Source organism: Cyprinus carpio, chromosome B18 (assembly GCF_018340385.1).
Source record: "Cyprinus carpio isolate SPL01 chromosome B18, ASM1834038v1, whole genome shotgun sequence".
In the NCBI taxonomy this organism is placed as follows: Eukaryota; Metazoa; Chordata; class Actinopteri; order Cypriniformes; family Cyprinidae; genus Cyprinus; species Cyprinus carpio.
The window spans coordinates 7,683,370-7,706,259 of record NC_056614.1 but is presented as its reverse complement, the minus strand read 5'-3'; the positions used below and the strand labels follow the sequence as shown (position 1 = coordinate 7,706,259).

Sequence of the window (22,890 nt, the reverse complement as noted above, 5' to 3'; positions counted from 1 at the left end):
GTAAATTTAAGTCTGTAAATAGTGAGAGATGTGTGTTTTTACTGTCTAAGCCCTGAACATTTGATTGCGGACTGTCACCAGTGGAAGCAGAAGGGTTCGAAAACTAAGAGTGTAGCACTTGCTCAGTCCTTACCAAAATTAATCCCAGCCGATGCAAAAGTTACCAGCAATTTCTTCTAGAGGGCATGGTTTCTATATTCCCTGATGCTGAGTTTAAGCCAGTAGTTATGCTTAGAGATACTGGAGCTGCGCAATCCTTCATTCTTGAGCATAGCCTACCATTTTCTGCTGACACATACACAGGATGCTCTGAGATGCGCTGTGCTAATGTACCTTTGCATACGGTTCACTTAAAGTCAGGTCTTGTCAGTGGAGCTGTTAAGCTGGGTGTCCGCAAGCAGTTACCGGTAAAAGGTATTGACTTAATCATTGGGAATGATTTAGCAGGTGGCAAAGTTTTTTCCTCTCCAATTGTGTCATATACCCCAAGTGTAGAGGAGCAGTCTAATCTTGTTACCTTGTATCCTTCAGCATTCCCTGCATGCGCAGTGACCCGTGCACAAGCACAAAAATTCAAAGAGGTGGTGGATCTCGCTGATTCCTTTCTAGTTCCTGACACTACCCCATGTGAGTATACGCTGACTACAGAGTCTGAGATTAAGCCTGATCCCAGTTCGGAGTCAAAAATTCCCTTAAAAGTGAGTCGAGAACATTTGATAACAGCGCAGAGAGAAGACCCAACGCTGGCTAAGTGTGTTAAAGCTACAGATTTTAACAATTCTGGGGTGATGTATTTCTGGGATCATGGACTGCTGATGCGTAGATGGAAACCAGACGAAGATGATGAGAACTGTCAGTTGGTGCAGCAAATAGTTTTGCCTTCTGGTTATCGAACACATGTATTAAAGTTGGCTCATGAACATGTAATGTCTGATCATCTAGGAGTAAAGAAGACATATCATCGAGTTTCCAGATACTTCTACTGGCCTGGTATAAAGTCTGCTGTGTCTACCTTTTGTAAAGCTTGCAAAGTTTGCCAACTCATAGGAAAACCAAACCAACGAGTTCCTGTCGCTCCTCTAATGCCAATCCCTGTGATGTGTGAGCCATTTGAACAACTGATCATCGATTGTGTGGGCCCGTTGCCCAAGTCCAAGGCAGGACATCAATACCTGTTGACTATCATGTGTGCTGCAACACGCTTTCCCGAAGCAGTCCCATTACGCAATCTGAAAGCCAAGGCAGTTGTGAAAGAGCTGATGAAGTTCTGTTCCACTTTCGGCCTGCCAAAAGTAATCCAGACGGACCGTCTGAATGTTTGAACAGATTCTGAAGGAGCTTGACATCAATCATCAGTTATCCAGTGCTTACCACCCAGAGTCACAAGGTGCGATTTGAGAGGTTTCATCAAACTCTTAAAAAAATGTTGCGCAGCTATTGTGTTGATACAGGAAAAGATTGGGACGAGGGTCTCCCCTTTCTTCTGTTCGCTGTGAGAGAGACGGTACAAGAGTCTCTAGGATATAGTCCAGCTGAACTTGTCTTCGTACATGTGGTGCGAGGACCGTTAAAATTGAGCGAGCAGCTGTTGACTGAACATCCAACCCCAGTAGCTATCCCTGACTATGTCCAGTCTCTCCGCCAGAGACTTCAGAGTGTTCGTGAAGTGGCAGTAAAACACCTTGAAACGGCGCAAGGCAAGATGAAAGCACGCTTTGACCAGAAGTCTGTTAAAAGATCTTTTCAGCCTGGTGATTCGGTTCTAGCTTTGCTACCCAATCCTGGTTCTGTTTCAGGCGAAGTTTGGTGGTCCCTACATCGTCAAGAAGAAAGTTTGTGACACAAATTACGTCATTGATACACCTGACCGCAGTTTGTGCCACATCAACATGCTAAAAAGGTATGTGACTGCACAATGTAAAAGTGAAACGAAATGTGATAAACCTACAGATGAAATTAACTGTGAGACGTTAAAAGTGCCAACCTCCACTGCTGCTATGGTTACCAACTATACCATGGAAGAAGACGGATTGTGTAGCAGAGAAGTGCAAATTTCCTCCACACATTTACAGAACTCTGCCATTCTAAACGACCTCAAGAATTTCAATGCACTAAAGAACTGACTGATTTACTGTATAAATTCCCTAGTCTGTTCTCAGATGTGCCTGGAAAAACTGCAATGTGTTCCCATGACATTGATGTTGGAAATGCATCCCCGATCAAACCGCATCCTTATCAGGTCAATCCCCAAAAGCGTAACATAATGAAGGCTGAAGTGGAGTATATGCTGCAGAACGGCTTTGCTGTGCCCAGTCAAAGTCCCTGGAGTTCGCCCTGCCTCCTGGTACCAAAACCTGACTCTACCTATCGCTTCTGCACTGACTTCCGTAAAGTCAATAATGTAACTAAAGCTGATTCCTTACTATCGTGCTTTCTGTCCAAACTTTTCCTCAATTGTCCCACTGCTAACTGATCTGCTAAGCACTACAAAGAGGTTTATCTGGACACCCAGTTGTGAGTATGCTTTTAATGCAGCAATAGACTTGCTCTGTAGTGCTCCGATACTCAAAGCCCCTAAGTTTGATGCCCCGTTTAAATTAGAAGTTGATGCCTCAGCTACAGGAGCTAGTGCGGTCCTGTTGCAGGAAGACAATTTCGGTATAGAGCATCCGGTTTCATTCTTCTCTAAAAAGTTCTCAAGGTGTCAGCAGAACTATAGTGTTATTGAGAAGGAAGCGCTAGCAATGTTGATGGCACTACAGCACTTTGAAGTGTACTTGGGTGGTAGTGTTGCGGCAATAGTAGTGTACACCGACCATAACCACTTTTCTTGAGCGCATGTCCAATGCAAGTCAATGGCTTATGCGGTGGTCTCTCGCGGTACAGGAGTTTAATCTTGACATCCGTTACAAAAAAGGCTCCGAAAACGTTGTTGCGGACGCGTTGTCTAGGTCATAAATGTTTTAGTGATGTATGATTACAATAACCTGTGAAAGGGGTTTTATTTTTGTATTTTTTTTCTCTTTCCTAGTAATGTAAGTGAATTGGTGACTTATAAATAACTATTGTTATTATCTTAAAGGTGGGGGTGTTACGTCCTGTGACGTAGTCTTGTGTTTGTACTGTGCTGGTGAATGTTTATTTGGATTATCCATCCCCAAACTTTTCTCCTGTTTATTTCTTGCTAGTCAGGGAGAGAGGTAAGACAACTGTCTTTGCTTTTCTTTTGTTAGGTAATTTATCTGGGTTTAAACTTTAGGAAGCCCTTGTTTTGTTTGTTATTTTGGCCTGGCCCTCTCCTGATGATCTGGTTATTATTATTATTAACTTGTTTGTTTATTTGTTGATCTTTGTTTGCCTTATAAATATATTGGTTAAACCTTTAATAAAGAGAAACTTAGAAAGCATACTTTTACAGTTTCCTTTTGTTACAAGGTGTAAATCAAAGGGTGTTGTGTAGCCTTTTGGTTATGAAAGGTGAGAAGGATTTAGAGCTGGGATAGATGGAAAGGAGTTTTCTTACATTTATTTATTTTTGTTACATCATTTGTTACTCCCCCTTTAAACCCCCTAGACCAAAGAAAGGGGAACGTAACAAATGGAAGACCACTTTTAACACCCCCAGGGGGCACTTTGAATACTTGGTCATGCCCTTCGGGCTGTCCAACTCCCCAGCGGTCTTCCAGACATTCGTCAACGACGTGCTGCGAGATATGGTAGATCAATTCATATATGTCTACCTGGATGACATATTGATTTTTTTTTTTCCTCTTCTCTCCAGGAACACGTGCAGCACGTCCGATTAGTGCTTCAGAGGTTGCTAGAGAATGGGCTTTTTGTCAAGGCGGAGAAATTCACTTTTCATGCACAGTCTGTTCCTTTTCTTGGATACATCATGTCGACTGAGGGAATGCGTATGGATCCCGAGAAGGTTAAGGCTGTGGTAGAGTGGCCAAGTCCAGATTCCCGTAAGGCCCTACAGTGGTTTCTGGAATTCACCAACTTCTATCGGTGTTTCATTCGTAATTTCAGCCAACTAGCCGCACCTCTGACCGCCTTGAGCGCCTTGACCAGAACTATGTTCAGGTGGTCCGATACAGCCGAGGCTGTGTTTGCCAAACTGAAGGGTTGCTTCGTTTCTGCCCCCATCTTAATTACCCCCGATCCATCACGTCAGTTTGTGTTGGAGGTCGACGCGTCAGAGGTGGGGGTAGGTGCGGTGTTATCCCAACGTTCTCCCTCAGACAACAAGATGCACCCTTGCGCATTTTTTTCCTACCGATTATCCCCTGCCGTCAAGATGGCATTGGAAGAATGGCGCCACTGGTTAGAAGGCTCGGGGGTTCCTTTTATAGTATGGACTGACCATAAGAATTTAGAATACATTAGAACTGCCAAAAGGTTGAACTCCAGGCAGGCTCGGTGGGCACTTTTTTTATTTTTTTGGCCTTTTTGATTTTACTCTCTCGTACCGTCCAGGTTCTAAAAACATCAAACCCGATTCATTGTCACGTATTTTTGGCCGTTCCGAACGCCCGTCTACTCCGGAGTGTATTTTACCCAAGACATTAGTGGTCTCCACACTCACATGGGAGGTTGAATCGAAGGTCAAGATGGCCTTAGAAGGGGTAACGCCTCCGCGTTGACTGTGGTGGACCGGTTCTCAAAGGCGGCCCACTTTGTTCCCTTGCCCAAATTATCCTCAGCCAAGGAGACAGCGTTGACCGTCGTAGATCACATCTTTCGGTTACATGGCCTCCCGACAGATGTGGTTTCTGACAGGGGACCCCAGTTTGTGTCCAAATTTTGGTGTGAGTTTTGTAGATTGTTGGGAGCGACTGTAAGTCTGTCCTCAGGATTTCATCCTCAGAGCAATGGTCAAACCGAGAGAGCCAACCAAGATTTGGAAAGGGTGTTGCGATGTCTGGTCTCCAAGAATCCTTCCTCCTGGAGCCAACAACTGATGATGGTGGAGTACGCCCACAATACGTTACCTGTATCAGCTACGGGCCTATCTCCGTTCGAGTGTAGTTTAGGATACCAGCCACCTATTTTTCCCAGTCTGGAATCCGAAGTCGCGGTCCCCTCCATTCACGCCTTTGTCCAGAGGTGTCACCGCACTTGGACTAGAGCCCACGAGACTCTACTCCAAGTGGGGGCGCGCACCAAGGCTAAAGCTGACCGCCACCGGTCTAAGCCTCCCGTATACATCGTGGGTTAAAAAGTGTGGCTTTCTACCAAGAACATTCCTCTCCATTCCGTCTCTAATAAGCTTGCTCCCAAATTTATTGGCTCGTTCACTGTCACCAAGATCATTAGTCTGGTGGCAGTCCGCCTTAAACTTCCGCCAGTGTACAGGAGAATTCATCCCGCCTTTCATGTATCTAAAATAAAGCCTGTATTTCATTCTCCGATTAATCCGCCTGCCCCGGTTCCCCCCCGGCGCGACTCGTAGATGGGGAACCTACTTATTCGGTCAATCGTATTCTGGACTCGAGACGGAGGGGACATGGATTTCAGTACTTGGTGGACTGGGAAGGTTACGGTCCGGAGGAGAGAAGTTGGGTGCCTGCCAGAGACATCCTTGATCACGCTCTTATCGATGATTACAATCGACAGGTAAGGGAGTCTGGGGACGCCAGGAGGCGTCTCTAGGAGGAGGGGTACTGTCACGGTTCATGAATGCACTGTTTCCTGTTCGTCTCATGTTACGTCATGTTGATTGTTTCATGTGGGCGTTACCCACGCTGCAGCTCATTCCAACAGCCTACTTAATGCCCTGTCTTTCGTCTCTTGTTTGTCAGATCGTTGTTTGAGGTCCTCCGTGCTTCATGTCTGTGTCTCATCCACTCAGCTTTCATCCTTGTGTCTTCGTTCCTGTTCGGTTTCTGTGGATTACACCATCATCGCTCGGATCCCTCATCATCACTCACCTCACCTTCTCACCGGTCTGTGCTGTCATCGAGATCCCTGCGCCACCCACCATCAATCCAGCCTGACGTTATGTTCTGAATAAATCTGTTACTTGCAACTTGCTTCATGTCGTTTATGCCCTGACATTTAGTATGGGGTGGTCCGATATATTAAGGATTCAGGAAGTTAGGTGATTTGTTGAGGCATGGCCTTTTATTGACCAATAAATGTCTCATGCATGACCATTAAAATGTAAGACAATCCTTCTGTTTATTATGAATAATTATATTAATACACTGTTATGTTTTAGTTCTAATAAAGATCTATCATAAAAATGCATCATATACAGGTCCTTCTCAAAAAATTAGCATATTGTGAAAAAGTTCATTATTTTCCATAATGTAATGATAAAAATTTAACTTTCATATATTTTAGATTCATTGCACACCAACTGAAATATTTCTGGTCTTTTATTGTTTTAATACTGATGATTTTGGCATACAGCTCATGAAAACCCAAAATTCCTATCTCAAAAAATTAGCATATTTCATCCGACCAATAAAAGAAAAGTGTTTTTAATACAAAAAAGTCAACCTTCAAATAATTATGTTAACTTATGCACTCAATACTTGGTCTGGAATCCTTTTGCAGAAATGACTGCTTCAATGCGGAGTGGCATGGAGGCAATCAGCCTGTGGCACTGCTGAGGTGTTATGGAGGCCCAGGATGCTTCGATAGCAGCCTTAAGCTCATCCAGAGTGTTGGCTCTTGTGTCTCTCAACTTTCTCTTCACAATATCCCAAAGATTCTCTATGGGGTTCAGGTCAGGAGAGTTGGCAGGCCAATTGAGCACAGTAATACCATGGTCAGTAAACCATTTACCAGTGGTTTTGGCACTGTGAGCAGGTGCCAGGTCGTGCTGAAAAACGAAATCTTCATCTCCATAAAGCTTTTCAGCAGATGGAAGCATGAAGTGCTCCAAAATCTCCTGATAGCTAGCTGCATTGACCCTGCCCTTGATAAAACACAGTGGACCAACACCAGCAGCTGACATGGCACCCCAGACCATCACTGACTGTGGGTACTTGACACTGGACTTCAGGCATTTTGGCATTTCCTTCTCCCCAGTCTTCCTCCAGACTCTGGCACCTTGATTTCCGAATGACATGCAAAATTTGCTTTCATCCGAAAAAAAGTACTTTGGACCACTGAGCAAAAGTCCAGTGCTGCTTCTCCGTAGCCCAGGTCAGGCGCTTCTGCCGCTGTTTCTGGTTCAAAAGCACACGCCTGTGCACGGTGGCTCTGGATGTTTCTACTCCAGACTCAGTCCACTGCTTCCACAGGTCCCCCAAGGTCTGGAATCTGTCCTTCTCCACAATCTTCCTCAGGGTTCGGTCACCTCTTCTCGTTGTGCAGCGTTTTTTGCCACACTTTTTCCTTCCCACAGACTTCCCACTGAGGTGCCTTGATACAGCACTCTGGGAACAGCCTATTCGTTCAGAAATTTCTTTCTGTGTCTTACCCTCTCGCTTGAGGGTGTCAATGATGGCCTTCTGGACAGCAGTCAGGTCGGCAGTCTTACCCATGATTGCGGTTTTGAGTAATGAACCAGGCTGGGAGTTTTTAAAAGCCTCAGGAATCTTTTGCAGGTGTTTAGAGTTAATTAGTTGATTCAGATGATTATGATAATAGCTTGTTTAGAGAACCTTTTCATGATATGCTAATTTTTTGAGATAGGAATTTTGGGTTTTCATGAGCTGTATGCCAAAATCATCAGTATTAAAACAATAAAAGACCTGAAATATTTCAGTTGGTGTGCAATGAATCTAAAATATATAAAAGTTTAATTTTTATCATTACATTATGGAAAATAATGAACTTTTTCACAATATGCTAATTTTTTGAGAAGGACCTGTATATTTGCTTTCAAATGATCAGAGGTCTCATTTATAAAGGTTGCGTACTCAAAACATGGGCATAGAAATGTGCGCACGCAATTTTCCACGCACATATCATGATTTATAAAAAATAAACTTGACGTAAAATAGGTACGCATTGTACGAACATTCTAGACCATGCGTACGAACTCCTTTTCCTGGAGTGAGAAAAGTAAGTAAACAGCAATTTTAAACTCGGTTTTCATGTTGATATACACTACATTTACATATACATTTACATTAAATACTCCACTGGCATTAATGGAGATAAACACTGAAATTACATAATTTTACAAAAAATATAAATTACATAATTTTATTAACAATAGGCTAAATAACTTTCCTGTGGTATGCTATGTTTTAAAGACAGCGAGGAGTGCTATAGGTGCACAATAATTCCTCTTTAAACTAAACTACAGATCACATGTTATGAGAAATATTTTAGCAAGAACAATGATCAATGATGCCCACTTACTTCGATATCACTGCTGGATTCAGTGGTCGAACGGTCCATTGTCCGGTATAGGACCAATGATAATAGCTTTCTGTACAACCGTAGCTGCATGGAGGTGTTGATGTCGTGTGAATGCATCTCAACAACATAATGAAAAATACCACTATATTTGAAGGATATAACTAGGAGAAAACGGTAAGATTTGCACATTTCCTTTTTAAAATACTTCGTCTGTGACGTGCCGAATCAGACAATTGTATTTACACAGCAATAAATATGGGCCTATCTATTTCCACTAAAAATAGCTAAAAGATATTCATCAACAAAACTGCACACATTTAATTGATTTGAATTGTTTAAAACAATTGAAATACTATTTGGCCATTTTGTTTTTTATGGATATTTTCATATATTTATTATAAAACAAAAAAATGATACTGGATAATTTTTAGCAGTAAAAATTAATTTGTATGGCACAAATGGCATTATAGTCCCCATCTCATATTTCCTTAATGTCTCGGCGTTAAACATGAGCTGTGTCCCAAAGTTGAGTGTGCACACTTCGAAGGCCACGGACTTCAAAGACCAGACCTCCGAAGTGCGAGATGCTCCGCCTTCACAGGATTTCCTTATTTCGTCACCAGGTGTTTCCGATTAGCGCTCTGTCGCATAGCAACGGTGCGAGAAGAGCGCTGACGAGAGGACAGTCCTGCAAGGATAGGTGGAGCCAGAACTGCTCGTTTTTGTTTTTATGATTTACTCATAATGGAGGAGACTGTGATGTACCTCAGACTTAGCAAAGACTGAGGCCAGGTAAGTTACACTGGTTTGCTGCGATCTTTGTCGGATTACAACTTTAAATGCTTGGAGCTTACTTGAATAATGTAATGATACATACGAAAAACTACAAAATACACACATAGCAGTTCAAATGCTGACTGATATCTTACAAACGTGCAATTTTATGTAGTTTATTGTCTTGACTGTATGTAGACAGGTTTGCAACCCGTATTTTTTTAGGCAGTTAACCATAAAAATAAAACTGTATTTAAAAAATAGAGCATAGTACAGCTTAATGTCCAGCAGCTTTAAATTTAATAACCTTGAACATATTTAGAAGTAAACTGCAACATACATAGAAGTGCAGCAGTATTATTAATGTAAAACCATCCTGACAAATTATTTTTTTTAAGACAGTACTGCACATACCTTTACTTTTACTCTCAATACCAAAAATTAAAATTGTGTAATCATTTACTCACCCTTCAGTTGCTCCAGGTTTGTAATTTATATTTTTGGGTGAACTATGCCTTCAACTAAAGTTGTAAATATGACTAGTAGTTTTTCCCCTATATGGTATTGATAGTTACTAAAAGTAGTTTACTAAAGTATGTCAATACTTCTTGTACTAATTAGGTTGTCACAGCTCTAAACAATTTCTCTTTCCTTCTTTCCCTAAATCAGACCAGACCCCTGTGCAGGATAAAGCTGAATGTGCCAGTGCTGGACAGGTGTTTAATGGTTTTGTTCTGAGCAGGGAGACCCTGACTGTGCTGCTGGATCTTCTGGGAAGTGAACGGCAACAGTGATGGTGTGCCATGATCCAGACCCTAGTGTTTCTCTTCTGTCTGCCAGTGCTACATCATACAGATGGTCTCCAGAGTGTTTGACATGTGCCTCGTTCCATTGTCACCGCATCGTCCTCCGAGTCTCTGAGGAGGTGCTGGCCATTCACCAAGAGATTCACCTCCTGAAGACCCGAGAACACACGGAGGCAGGGCCGGGCTCAAACTGATGTTCTTTTTCTGATGTTAAACCTAAGCTATGTTGTAAATGGTTGTAAAAAAGTACTGTACTTTCTATTATGTATAGAACAATTTGTTTTAATGTGTAAAAAAGTATTTACAGTACAAACAAATAAACATATAAAAGAATGTTTTGTGAAAAAAATTATAAGCTACATTAAAAAAAAAAAAAAAAAAAAAAAGTTTTATTTTATTTACACGTGAATATGCAAAACAAAAATACAAAATGTACAGAAAGTACTCAGGCTTATTTACGAATAAATTACAAAAAATGAATAATGTATACAATTTATGCATTTCATTTTTAACTTGCGTCACAAAAATAAACTACAGAAATTAGGTTGTTTCATTGACAATATGACATTTAAAAATATATATTGGAAAAACTGTAATGTACTTATTTTTTCCCCACGGTTTTCTCTTGGCTAATGAAGAATGTATTTGTTTGAGTTTGATGTTTGAGTTTGATGTCCTCCCTGTCCACTCGCTCCCTCACCTGTCTCAGGACACTTCACAAATAAACCATGCCTGTTAACAACAAAAACACATGCACACTTTCTCCAGAATAGTATTAAAACAAAAGAAAATGGAAACACTTATGAAAAAAGACAGGTTTGCAATCTTAACATTAGAAAATATGACACAGCAGGACAAACTGGCTTTAAACACTTTCGCTAGGTATTTGAGTAAATGAAAACACAATACTTACACTTCAATGTGAAGTCCTCCACAAAACTATCACCTGCCTCTGAATATAAACACCTTCGTCCTATGCACGCAAGTGAGTCTGGGATATGGTAGGGTGCGAAGTGTCCATAGGATGTACACTTCATTTTCATGGGAAATGAAGGGCGCATTTTAAGTCGCTTTCGAAACTCGTCAGCCTCCGTCGCGCCGCGGTGACGCATTCGCACTTCAAATGCGGTCTTCGAAGTGCGCATTCTGACTTTGGGACAGCTTACGTCGTGACGCTGTGACGCAATTCCTTTTTCCTGTATTTCTTTAAATGCAAGGGGTCTCCGTAATTCTATTAAAAGAAAAGCTTTCTTTCTCACACTGTGTATTTTTGCAAGAAACACATTCCAACCTTGATGACGTGAAGTTCTGGACGAGTCAATGGGGGGACAAAATCATCTTCAGCCATGCTTCTACACATTCTGCAGGAGTGGCAATACTGTTCAACAACCTGCCATGCAAAATTATAAAGGTAGAGACCGATTCAAAAGGCCATTGGGCTTCAGTTGTTATAAACATTAATGACGTTTTGTTTATTTTATTCAATGTGTATGGCTACAATAGTGCTCCCCTAAATAACAAATTACTCACTGAGATCTCTGATTCTCTATTTGAGTTGAAACTTGTGTATCCAACTGATAATATTATTATAGGAGGAGATTTCAACATGGTTATGGATGAAGCGTTAGATCGTTTTCCACCCAAATTTAATACCTCTCACCCTAATCTTACCCTTTTTAATTTTTGTTTGAATAATAATGTAGTGGATGCTTGGAGAGCTGTGAATCCACATCTTAAACAATTTTCCTGGTTCAAAGATAATGGGACTTCCAAATCGAGAATTGATTATTGGTTAACCTCAACTAACCTAACCGACTTTATCAAAGATATTTCAATATCTGCAGCTCCTCTAACTGATCACTGTTGCATCTCTATATCGTTCTACTCGGGCAAAAGAGAATCACATAACAAGGGTTATTGGAAATTCAATGCTGATTTATTAAAACACAAAAACTTTTGCTCGCAAATTAAATCCATAATTAATGATGTAGCATTGCATAAGGACCTAACCTCATTCATAAGTAAATGGGAATATTTAAAACACAAGATTCTGGAATTTTCTATACAATTTAGTAAAAATTTAAGTAAGACCAGAACACAATTGGAGTTAGAATTAACAAGAGAATTAAACTATTTATGTAATAAAAGTGAAATGGACAATGAAACTAAATTACTAATTTTATCTTTACAATCCAAAATTGATGATTTATATACTCAAAAAGCTAAAGGAGCATATGTAAGATCTAGAGCAAGATGGATAGAGAAAGGGGAAAAAAGTAATAATTATTTTTGCAGACTTGAAAAAAGGCGACAGGAGAAAAATGCCATAAATTCTCTTTATGTGAACGGAGTTATAAGTACCTGCCCTAAAATGATATCCTCAGAGATTTTTCAATTCTATAGTTCTTTATATAGCTCATTCTTTTCTGTATCAGACTGTAATAATCTCTTTGATAACATACACACTAGCATACCGAAGTTAGACCAGGAATTTAAAGATTTGTGTGAGGCTGACGTTAAGATAGAGGAATTAGATAAAGCAATAGATAAATTATCTTCAGGAAAATCTCCAGGCCCTGATGGCCTTACTTCCGAATTTTATAAATTCTTTAGGGAAGATTTTAGAGAACTATTATTTCAAGCCTTTCTCGAATGTATCCAAAATAATTCACTATCTTCGACTATGAAACAAGGTCTAATTACTCTTATCCCCAAACCGGGTAAAGATGCACGACATATAGATAATCTTCGCCCCATCACTTTACTCAACTGTGATTATAAAATTCTAGCTCATATATTTTCCAATAGGCTCAAGAAAAATATAAGTCAAATAATTAGTGAATCACAGTCTGGTTTTATAAAAGGTAGATCAATACATAATAATATCAGATTGGTTTTAGATATTTTAGATTATCGTGAATATATTGAGGATGATGGCTATATTCTCTTATTAGATTTTAAAAAGGCATTTGACACGATCGAACATAATTTCATATTTAACTCCCTCGACAAATTTGGTTTTGGCATGAAATTTATTTCTTTTATAAAAATGTTATATAAAGACATCAATAGTTCTATATCCCTTTCATTTGGAACATCCCAGAGATTCAACATTTCACAAGAAATAAGACAAGGATGTCCCATTTCCCCTTTTCTATGTATCTTAGCAGTAGAAATGCTTGCTATCTTGATAGATAAAAATAGCAACTTTGATAGACTCAGTGTATTTGGAAGACAAATTGGTATAAGTCAATTAGCTGATGATACAGTGATCTTTTTAAAGGACCAATTTCAGATTAATAAAGCCATTCAACTAGTTAATCTCTTTTCCAAAGCATCAGGACTACACTTAAACTTGAACAAGTGTGAGTTACTTGCAATTCATGGCAGCGAACTAGACTCTTTATGTAACATACCCATAAAAACGTGTAAAATATTTGGGGATAACTATTACTAGAGATAGTAAAAATCTTTTCAAAAGCAAAAGCTATTCTCAATAACTGGCTACAAAGAGATATCTCAATTTTTGGAAGAGTTTTACTGACTAAAATGGAATTACTCTCCAGGTTCGTTTATCCAGCCTCCTCCTTAGCTATCCCACCTCATTTACTAAAAGAATGTAATATTGCTTTGTTTAACTTTATCTGGAAAAATAAGCACCACTATATTAACAAAAATGACTTGGTTCACAGTTATGAAGAAGGGGGATTAAATGTTATTGACTTAGAAATAATGAATAGTGTTTCAAAAACTCAGTGGTTAAGATCATTTCTTTGTAATACAAACTGCTTATGGTTCACCGTCTATTCTTCAATATTTGGGAAAGTAGGTGGCTTGGAATTTTTGATTAGATGTGACTTTGATTTGTCCAAATTACCTCTTAAATTGTCTGCATTCCATCAACAAGTCCTCCTATGTTGGAAATTAGCATTTTCTCACAATTTTAGTCCACACAAAACTTGTATTTGGAACAATCGTTTTATTTTGCACCATAACAAATCTTTATTTTATGAAAACTGGTTTCGATATAATATTCTTTCCCTATTGGACATGACGGATAGTTATGGAAATGTTCTCAATTACAAGGATTTCTGTTTAAAACATGGATTTGTATGTCATCCTAAAGAGTTTTACAATGTTGTAAATGCCATACCAAAAAACATGGTATTGTTAGTAAAAGGGATTCTTTCACATTACTCTGTGACATTCTCTCTTCCATCTCCTTGTCTGGGTGAATTGTTTATTAGAGACCATAAATGTAACAACAAATATATTAGAAGTGTCTTCATTGATAAACTTCATCCAAATAGAATTAAACGATATTATGTTTTCAAAGAATTTAACCCTAAAGAGGTGAAGGAAATGAGAATGAATTATCTTACCTTTCCAAGTCTCCCTAAAGTGAAAGAACTTCATTTTAAAATTATAAATGATATATACCCATCTAAAGAACTTCTCAAATCAAAATTTGATATTGGAGAAAACTCTTGTCAATTCTGTGAAATTGATATTGAAACTACTGAACATATATTTTTTTATTGTAATTACTCAAAGTTGTTTTGGACTCAATTGTGCAGTAAAATGTCATGTATAATTACATGGGTAAATCCCCTTGAATACAAACAAATTAAGTTTGGTGTGCTTAAGAAAGATTGTTTACAACATTACTTGGTTAACAACCTTTTTGAAGTTGCTAAATACTTCATTCATAAATGCAGATTTCTGAAAACCCCTCCATTCTTTCCTCACTTTTCTAATGAACTTAAATTTTTTGCTGCTTCTCTTGATGCTCTTTCAAACAAAAAAGCTACTACAGTTGCCAGGTTCTTCAGTGAGCTAAGTGCCTTATAACTCCTTGCTACCCCTTGTAAGAAATTACTTATCTATAATTGCTTCAATTTCTTTTTTTTTCCTTTTATTTATTAGTAATGTTTTTTTTTTAATTATTATTAATTTTTATTTTATCCCTTATTGCAATTCGTGATTGTACATTTAATGTATAACATCAGTATTACATATTGTAATTGCAACTATGTCTGCCTCAGAGAATTGCTAATATTGTTTGTTCAGTACCTACTTTGTATGTACATTTGTTCATTTGCTGTTAATAAAAAAAAAAAAAGAAAAAAAAAGGAGTCCATGCACTTAAGTTTGGGACACAGCTATGGTGTCACCTGCATGGAAATGATATGCAGATAACGTTATGCATAGTAAAACAAGGTGTTGTAATCTCCATATATGATTATTTCAGGGAGGAGACGAGGTGGAGAAGAACAACTCACAGTGCTCTTTACAAACTGTATAAAATGTATTGCAACAACTGGCGGTTGTTTAACAGAGCGTGGGCTGTCTGGAGCTAAACTAGGCTACTAGATTGTTACTGAGCTAATTGCTAGCGGGGTACTAGCATCTATATGCGGCAGGACTTTTACGGTTGGCTGACAAAAAGAGCACTCATGTCCCATACACAGCATGACCGTGAGTGTCTCCAGAAGCAAGCGCGCTGACAGAATCTAAGAGCAGGAGGCAGCACTGTCTTCTTTTGCCTTTTTATTTTTAATACAGAATGAGAACTTCAAAGACAAGGACACACCGCCAGGTCCCTTCCTTACGCACCTCTCTTCATGACGGCCACACTTACACATAACAGGGCAGTAAAATGAACCCAACCCACACAAACCAACCTGAACATAAACATGACAATACTAACACAACAACCCAACCATATTGCTTAATTAACACATAAATCAACTATAAACATGCTCACGATGTGTGCTGGGTCATTACAACACAGTGTTTTAGTGTGTGTATACATAGGTTCTGTGTGTAACAAACATTTTGACATGTTTCTTTATTTCCCTAAACTCCATACCACTGATGATGAAACATGCCTCCACAAACCCAGACTGCCCAAGAGATTGCCCAATGAGATTTGTTGTCTGTTTTTAACGTTAGATAATGCCAAATCATGCAAATGCAACAAATTCAACAAGTACTGTTATACCAAACTGCTTCACAACAACATTCCATGAACCTTAAATGTAAATGTTTCCATAAACATTCTCTCTTATGTCTTATTGAAGAATGAATGAATAAATAAATATAAAAAAAGTAAAACACAACACAAATGTACAATGCAAAATACACAGAGTTTGCATTTGAGGATCCTCAGACAGAAAGTTTATACAGTACATTATACTGAAAAATATATTCTGACTTCATGAGTTTCTGTTTTGCCAACCACAACCAAGAATTCTGAAGAACAGGTTTATTAAATAGAATGTTAAGGATGAGCAGGAGAAGGATGAAGAAGAAGTGGGTTGATCCACTTCTGAAATCAGAGAGACTCAAATCAGGGATGATAAGAAAAGCTTGATTTTGAGGGAAAGAGACAAACAGTACAGTAAGGGGTGGTCTGAAAATCAGGGATGATAAGAATAGCTGGATGGTTGAGAAAGGGAGGGGAAGGGTGGGTTTGAGTGAAAGAGACAAACAGTACAGTAAGGGGTGGTCTGATATATTAAGGATTCAGGAAGTTAGGCAATTGGTTGAGGCGTGGCCCTTTATTGACCAATAAATGTCTCATTCACAATCATTAAAATATATGATAATCCTTATGTTGATTATGAATAATTTTATTAATACACTAATGTTATGTTTTAGTTCTAATAACGATCTATCATAAAAATGCATCATTTGCTTTCAAATGACCTGTATAACATGAAATGATGTCCTAAACTCTTGGTGTAATCAAGTTGCAGCTGTCACAAAATATAAGGTATTTTAAGTTTGATGACACCTGTGGTTAACAAGAATAATGACCAAAGGGAATAAATATACAAGATATTGTTATCGTGGGCACTTCTAAATACCGTGAATAAATATACATTACAATTAATTCAGAATTTGGGATGCATTATAAGATTACTTTTCCCATCAACTGGTCAAAATGCACAACACCGCTGTATGCTGCTTGAAAGACGCATGTGCGCTCTGATGTGAACTAGCACGCATGAGAAGCACATGGGGGATCGCGTGAGAGATGGGCTGAATGAAAGCACATTCACTCTCTGACAGCACATGGCACTAAACTGCAGAAAATGCAGCCGTTACCCTGGAAACCCCATAAATAAAGCAGCTGCTACTTTCTAAAACATATTTAAATAGATTTAAATAGACTTTCAGATTTGTGGATTTGCTATGGTGTTCATCACAGCGCCAAATACTTAAATATTTAGACTTAATAGGCTATTAATTTTCAAACTTTTTTTTACATTTTAATCTGTACTACAACATGCCCTAGATATTGTTTGAAAGTGTTTTGATTCTTTATTGTTCGTTCACACTTTACATTAGGGCTTCATTAGTTAACATTGCCTCAGAAGGCAATGCAGGCAAGCAGAGAGAAAATGGAAAGAGAGTAAACTACAGGTTCATTATGACATTCTTAGAGACTCCCTATTTAGTTATCAAAAGGCAGTAAGAAATGCAAAAAATATTTACTTCTCTGAATTTATCAGGGCAAATATTAACAACTCAAAACTCTTATTTTCTATGATTAATTCTGTAATTCAACCTTTGAGTAATTTGTATCAAAAGTCCTTAGTTATTTTCTGTGAGGACTTTCTAAATTTCTTTAGCCAAAAGATTGCTGATCAACGTGCGCAGATTCCTCTGTTGAAAACGGATCCATCTGACTATCCTGCTTGCATTGCTGAATTGAGGGGTTTTGAGCCTATTAACTCGACTTTGCTGCAGGATATTGTGCAAAAAATGAAACCAACATTCTGTGCAAATGATTTTATACCTAGTCATTTGTTAAAGCAGACCTTTGACTGCATATCACTGAGTTTAGCACATCTGATCAACAAAAGTTTATCTAGTGGAATATGTCCACTAGAGTTTAAACATGCTGTTGTGACACCTCGGCTAAAGCGACCAAATAGTGATAGTGACATGACATACAGCCAAGTATGGTGACCCATATTCGTGCTCTGCATTTAACCCGTCCAAAGATAAGTGTAACAAAACGGACTCAGGAACAGATGACAGATGATTTATTGAGACAGGTATATCTGAAGGCGGGGAAGTGATGCAGGTAAGTATCTGTTGGAGAGATAGATAATGGTAGTGACAGTAGGAATTGATAGTAGTATTCTTACAGACAGTGGGTTGACCAGGGTGGCTGAATTGGTTGCACACACCTCGGGAGTGATGTAGGAGAGGAAGACTTGGAAGAGGAGATCGTTGGAGGAGCGCTGGAGGAACTCTGAAGGTTAGGAGATTTCCGCTGGAGAAGAGGTAAGTCGAGAGGTAAGTTTGAGGAATCAATGCAAGTAACTAAGACAGGGAAAATTCCGCTGTGAAGCTACGAGATCGGACAAGGTGATGACTGAGGTGTGTGCCTTTATGTGCTGGTGAAAGGGTGACTGAATTGAGAACAGGTGCTGATGATTAATACTCGAGTGAGGGAGTGCGCTGTGAGTGATGAGCCTGATGGACTTGTGACAGTACTCCCCCCTCCCGGAAGGCTCATCCCGAGCCGTAACACCAGGGCGGATCTGGAGGCTCGGGCGGCCATGGCGGATCTGGCTCCGAGGCCACGGCTCAAACCCAAGCCTCGGCCTCTATGGCTGGATCTCTACTGCCCCCCCAAAATAAATACTTGGGAAAACTTATGGGGTTGGACTTGGGGCCTGGAGAAGACACAGGAGAGAGCTCTGGGGCTGGAGCCAACACTGGAGCGAGCTGGGGTTCAGGGGCCCTCCCTGGGCTCGTCGGGGGATCAGGAGCCTTCCCTAGGCTTAACAGGGAATCAGTAGCCCTTCCTGGGCTGAACTGGGGTTCGGGAGCCCCTCCTGGGCTTGACGGGGGGGGGGGGGGGGGGGGGGGATGTGTTGGATGGGGGGGAATTGGGAGCCCCTTCTAGGTTTAACTCAGGAACAGGAGCCCATCCTGGGCTTAACTGGGGATTGGGAGCCCATCCTGGGCTTAACCTTTTCAGTGGTGAGTTTTAAATATTCTAGTGGTCCCCCCAGAGTGAGTTTTTTTTAAGACAACCGTTATTTTAGAACGTTCCCCTTACTGTTTCCATGGCGACGCGTCAGGCTTGTCACGTGACACACCGCGTCTACAATAACACTATGATAGATGGATCGCTTTTTTTTTCGTTTTTCCTTTTTTAATTTCAAATATTCACAAACTTGCATACCATGTCACGAACAATCTGATATTCCGATTCATAAATGTGTAAATGAGTGTGTTTGGTCTTTAAAAACCTTTCTAATTGATCTTGATCGTGATCTGTAAAGTGAGATGGGCGCCGCCATGTTTGTTCGCGCTGCAGTGCAGAGAGTCCTGTCAGTCGCATTTACAGCTGTGAATTCATCAATTTCTCCCGAAATACAGGTAATAAGTGGCCGGTGAACTGGGTAAAGAATAGAGTGAACTTTATAGTTACTTACACCATGTGTATCTGATATGAATAAAAAAAAAATAATAATCTGCCAATTAAATTTGAATGGATTATTGTTGCTTCCATAGACATGTGTGTATTTTTCAAACTCTAAATGTATTGTCTTACTAGTATTTGTGTATTTAAATGTCTGAAAACTAAAATATGCATTATGTGGTTAATAATACTGCATAGTTGCGATTATATGAGCAGGGCACGTCTGTCTCTGGCTCAGCGCCAGCCAACGCGCAAACCGTTTTTTATACAGTCTATGGCGAAAACGCCGTTTGGATTTGGCAGTTATGCAACGTCACCGAACGTTCTAAATCCCATATGTGGGACTGTACTCCCAGGGGCACGGAAATATGAATCCCATATGTGGGACTGTACCGCTCAAAAGGTTAACTGGGGATCGGGAGCCCATACTGGACTTAACTGGGGATCGGGAGCCCATCCTGGGCTTTGTTCTGAGGCTGGAGCTGGCAATCCTGGGCTTAGGACCAGGGAGGAGCTCTGGAGGTTTCAGGGAAGAGCAGAAGGAAAGGAGGGAGTGGGCTCTTTGGAGTGGTATGTGGAGGGTGCTGGCTTGTGGTGAGCTGGATCACCCACATGCTTCCGGATGGGAGGAGGATAAGGATCCTCCACATCAACGAAGAACTTAGAACCATTTAAATCAAGATTATAATTAATAAAATCTGCTACAGGTCTACGACAATCGTCAGGAGTCAAAAAAAGAAACAGATTGTCATCTTTTAGTCCCATCCGGAAGTATGTATTAATCATGGAATCGCTCCAACTCACCAGAGGTATCAGACTCAAAAACTCATCCACATACTCCATAGACCTTCCCCCCTGCAGGATCTCACACATATAATCATCAGCCCAGTTAATTCTCTGTTTTGGTCTGATCTTCTGTAACAATACAGACTAGGGAACAGAAAGTTAGTTGACAGATGGTTTTTTGAAACAGGTATATCTGAAGGCGTGGAAGTGATGCAGGTGAGTATATCCGTTGGAGAGGTAGATAATGGTAGTGACAGTAGGAATTGATACTAGTATTCTTCTTACAGACAGTGGGTTGACCAGGATGGCTGAATGGTTGCACACACCTCAGGAGTGATGTAGGAGAGGAAGACTTGGAAGTTCCGCTGTGAAGCTATAAGATCAGACAAGGTGATGACTGAGGTGTGTGCCTTTATGTGCTGGTGAAAGGGTGACTCAATTGAGAACAGGTGCCAGTGAGTAAATGACTGAATTGTGAACAGGTGCTGGTGATTAATACTCAAGTGAGGGAGGGCGCTGTGAGTGATGAGCCTGACCGACTTGTGAAGAAAAGCATTAGCAATTAATCGCAACATGAAATTTTGATACTGGCATATCTCTAATATATATGGTGGGTGCATGTGCACGCAGCTTTTTTTTTTTATCTGTTGTTTGCCTGCAACATCCGTGGGACTGTATGCCATGTGAGGACACAGTATTCCAGAGATACATTAATGCAGCTAAACCTCGTTAGTTTGGCTCAGGGAATGGATTTTACACCGAGGTGGTGTTAGATTGCGCCTGAGGAAGCAGTGGCTCACCCGGGTTCCTCTGCCCTTGGTTATTATGGGAAACGTTCAGTCCCTGAGAAATAAAGTGGATGAACTTCAGGGAAATGCTTGTTACCAGCAGGATTTTAGGAACTGCTGCATTATGGCATTTACTGAAACGTGGCTCACTAAGCATGACCAGGACAGCGACTTATCCATTGATGAATTTGGAGCTCCTTTTCATCTGGATCAGCTGGCAGAGGTAACGGGGAAAACTCAAGGAGGCGGGGAATGTGTTTGTCAACAAATGATATTGTACCTCTGTGACTGTCAGAGAGTGTGTTTGTACGCCAGATTAGATTAGATTAGATTCAACTTTATTGTCATTATGCAGAGCTAATGAAATGCAGTTAGCATCTAACCAGAAGTGCAAGAATATCGTGTTATATATTCATATAAGTGCAGAGTAAGTGAAGCTATGATTTACAGAATGTACAGTGGAGTTGCTATATACATTATTGAGCAGAGTATATACAGAATATAAATAGGAATGTAATGTAGGGATTATATGTACATTATGAACAGAGCAATGTAGGATTATATATACATTAAGAACAGCAGCAACATAATAAATGGTGGTAATAAATACAGTTGGATGAGTGTGCAATAGTATTGTCAAACAATGTATTCTATGCAAAATAACAGTAGTGCAATGATATTTTATAGAAATAGTTTACTGTGCTTTGTACAGTAACAACTTTAGACAGTTTACAGTGTAATAGCTTGAACAATGTGCAGTCTGTGCAAAATATGAGTAGTGCAATACATGTATGTAAAGTAAAGTACTGTGGCCAGTGCAGTAATAAAGTAATAAAGCAGGTGCAGGTTAGATTGGTGGTGTGGAGTTCAGAAGTGTCACAGCCTCTGGGAAGAAGCTCTTCCTGAGCCTACTAGTGTGAGAGCGTAGGCTCCTGTAACGCCTGCCGGATGGAAGGAGGGTGAAAAGTCCATGATTAGGATGAGAGGCATCCTTGATGATGTTTCTTGCCCTGCCCAAGGCAGCGCTTGTGATAAATGTTCTCAATGGAAGTTAACTGGGTGATCCGTTGAGCAGTTTTCACCACTCGCTGGAGTGCTTTGCAGTCAGATGCGGAGCAATAGCTGTACCATACTGCAATGCAGTTTGTGAGTATGCTCTCAATGGTACAGCAGTAGAATTCCACAAGGATCCTGGGACTCAGGTGAACTTTCTTAAGGCTCCGTAAGAAGTAAAGGCGCTGCTGTGCCCTTTTGACCATGGTGGAGGTCTTAAGGGACCAAGTGAGGTCATCAGAGATGTGGATGCCAAGGAACTTGAAACTCGACACATGCTCCACTACAGCTCCGTTGATGTAGATGGGTGTGTGTACATGACTCCTAGTCCGCCTGAAGTACACAATGATCTCCTTAGTCTTTTGGGTGTTTAATTCCAGATTGTTGGTGGCACACCACACAGCCAGGTGCTGCACCTCATCCCTGTAGGCTGACTCATCGTAATCCTTGATCAGACCTACCACCGTGGTGTCATCTGCAAATTTGATTATGGTGTTGGAACCATAAACAGGAACGCAGTCATGGGTGAATAGGGAGTACAGGAGAGGGCTCAGTACGCAGCCCTGTGGCACGCCGGTGTTCAGGGTGATGATGGAGGAGGAAAGGTTATCTAACTTAACAGACTGAGGTCTGTTAGTCAAAAAATCTAGAATGCACTTGCAGATTGATGTGCTGATTCCAAGCTGGCTGAGCTTGGAGATCAGCTTGGAGGGTATTACAGACTTAAATGCAGAACTGAAATCAATGAACAGCATTCTTACATATGTATTTTGACTGTCCAGGTGGGTGAGGGCAGAGTGAAGTGCCGTTGAGATGGTGTCCTCTGTTGACCTATTGTGGCGATAGGCAAATTGGAATGGGTCTAGTGTAGCAGGGAGACAGGATTTTAAGTGAGATGCAACCAGTT

General features: G+C 40.2%; 1 long non-coding RNA gene across 1 annotated transcript; it reads right to left on the bottom strand.

Moving 5' to 3' along the window:
- Positions 1 to 17,924: 17,924 nt before the first annotated feature.
- On the bottom strand, positions 17,925 to 20,516 carry LOC122140432. Its single transcript, XR_006157107.1, has 3 exons — positions 20,161 to 20,516; positions 18,110 to 18,195; positions 17,925 to 18,011 (listed from the first exon to the last, which is right to left on the bottom strand). It is a non-coding gene; the product is annotated as an uncharacterized LOC122140432 (long non-coding RNA).
- Positions 20,517 to 22,890: the final 2,374 nt, after the last annotated feature.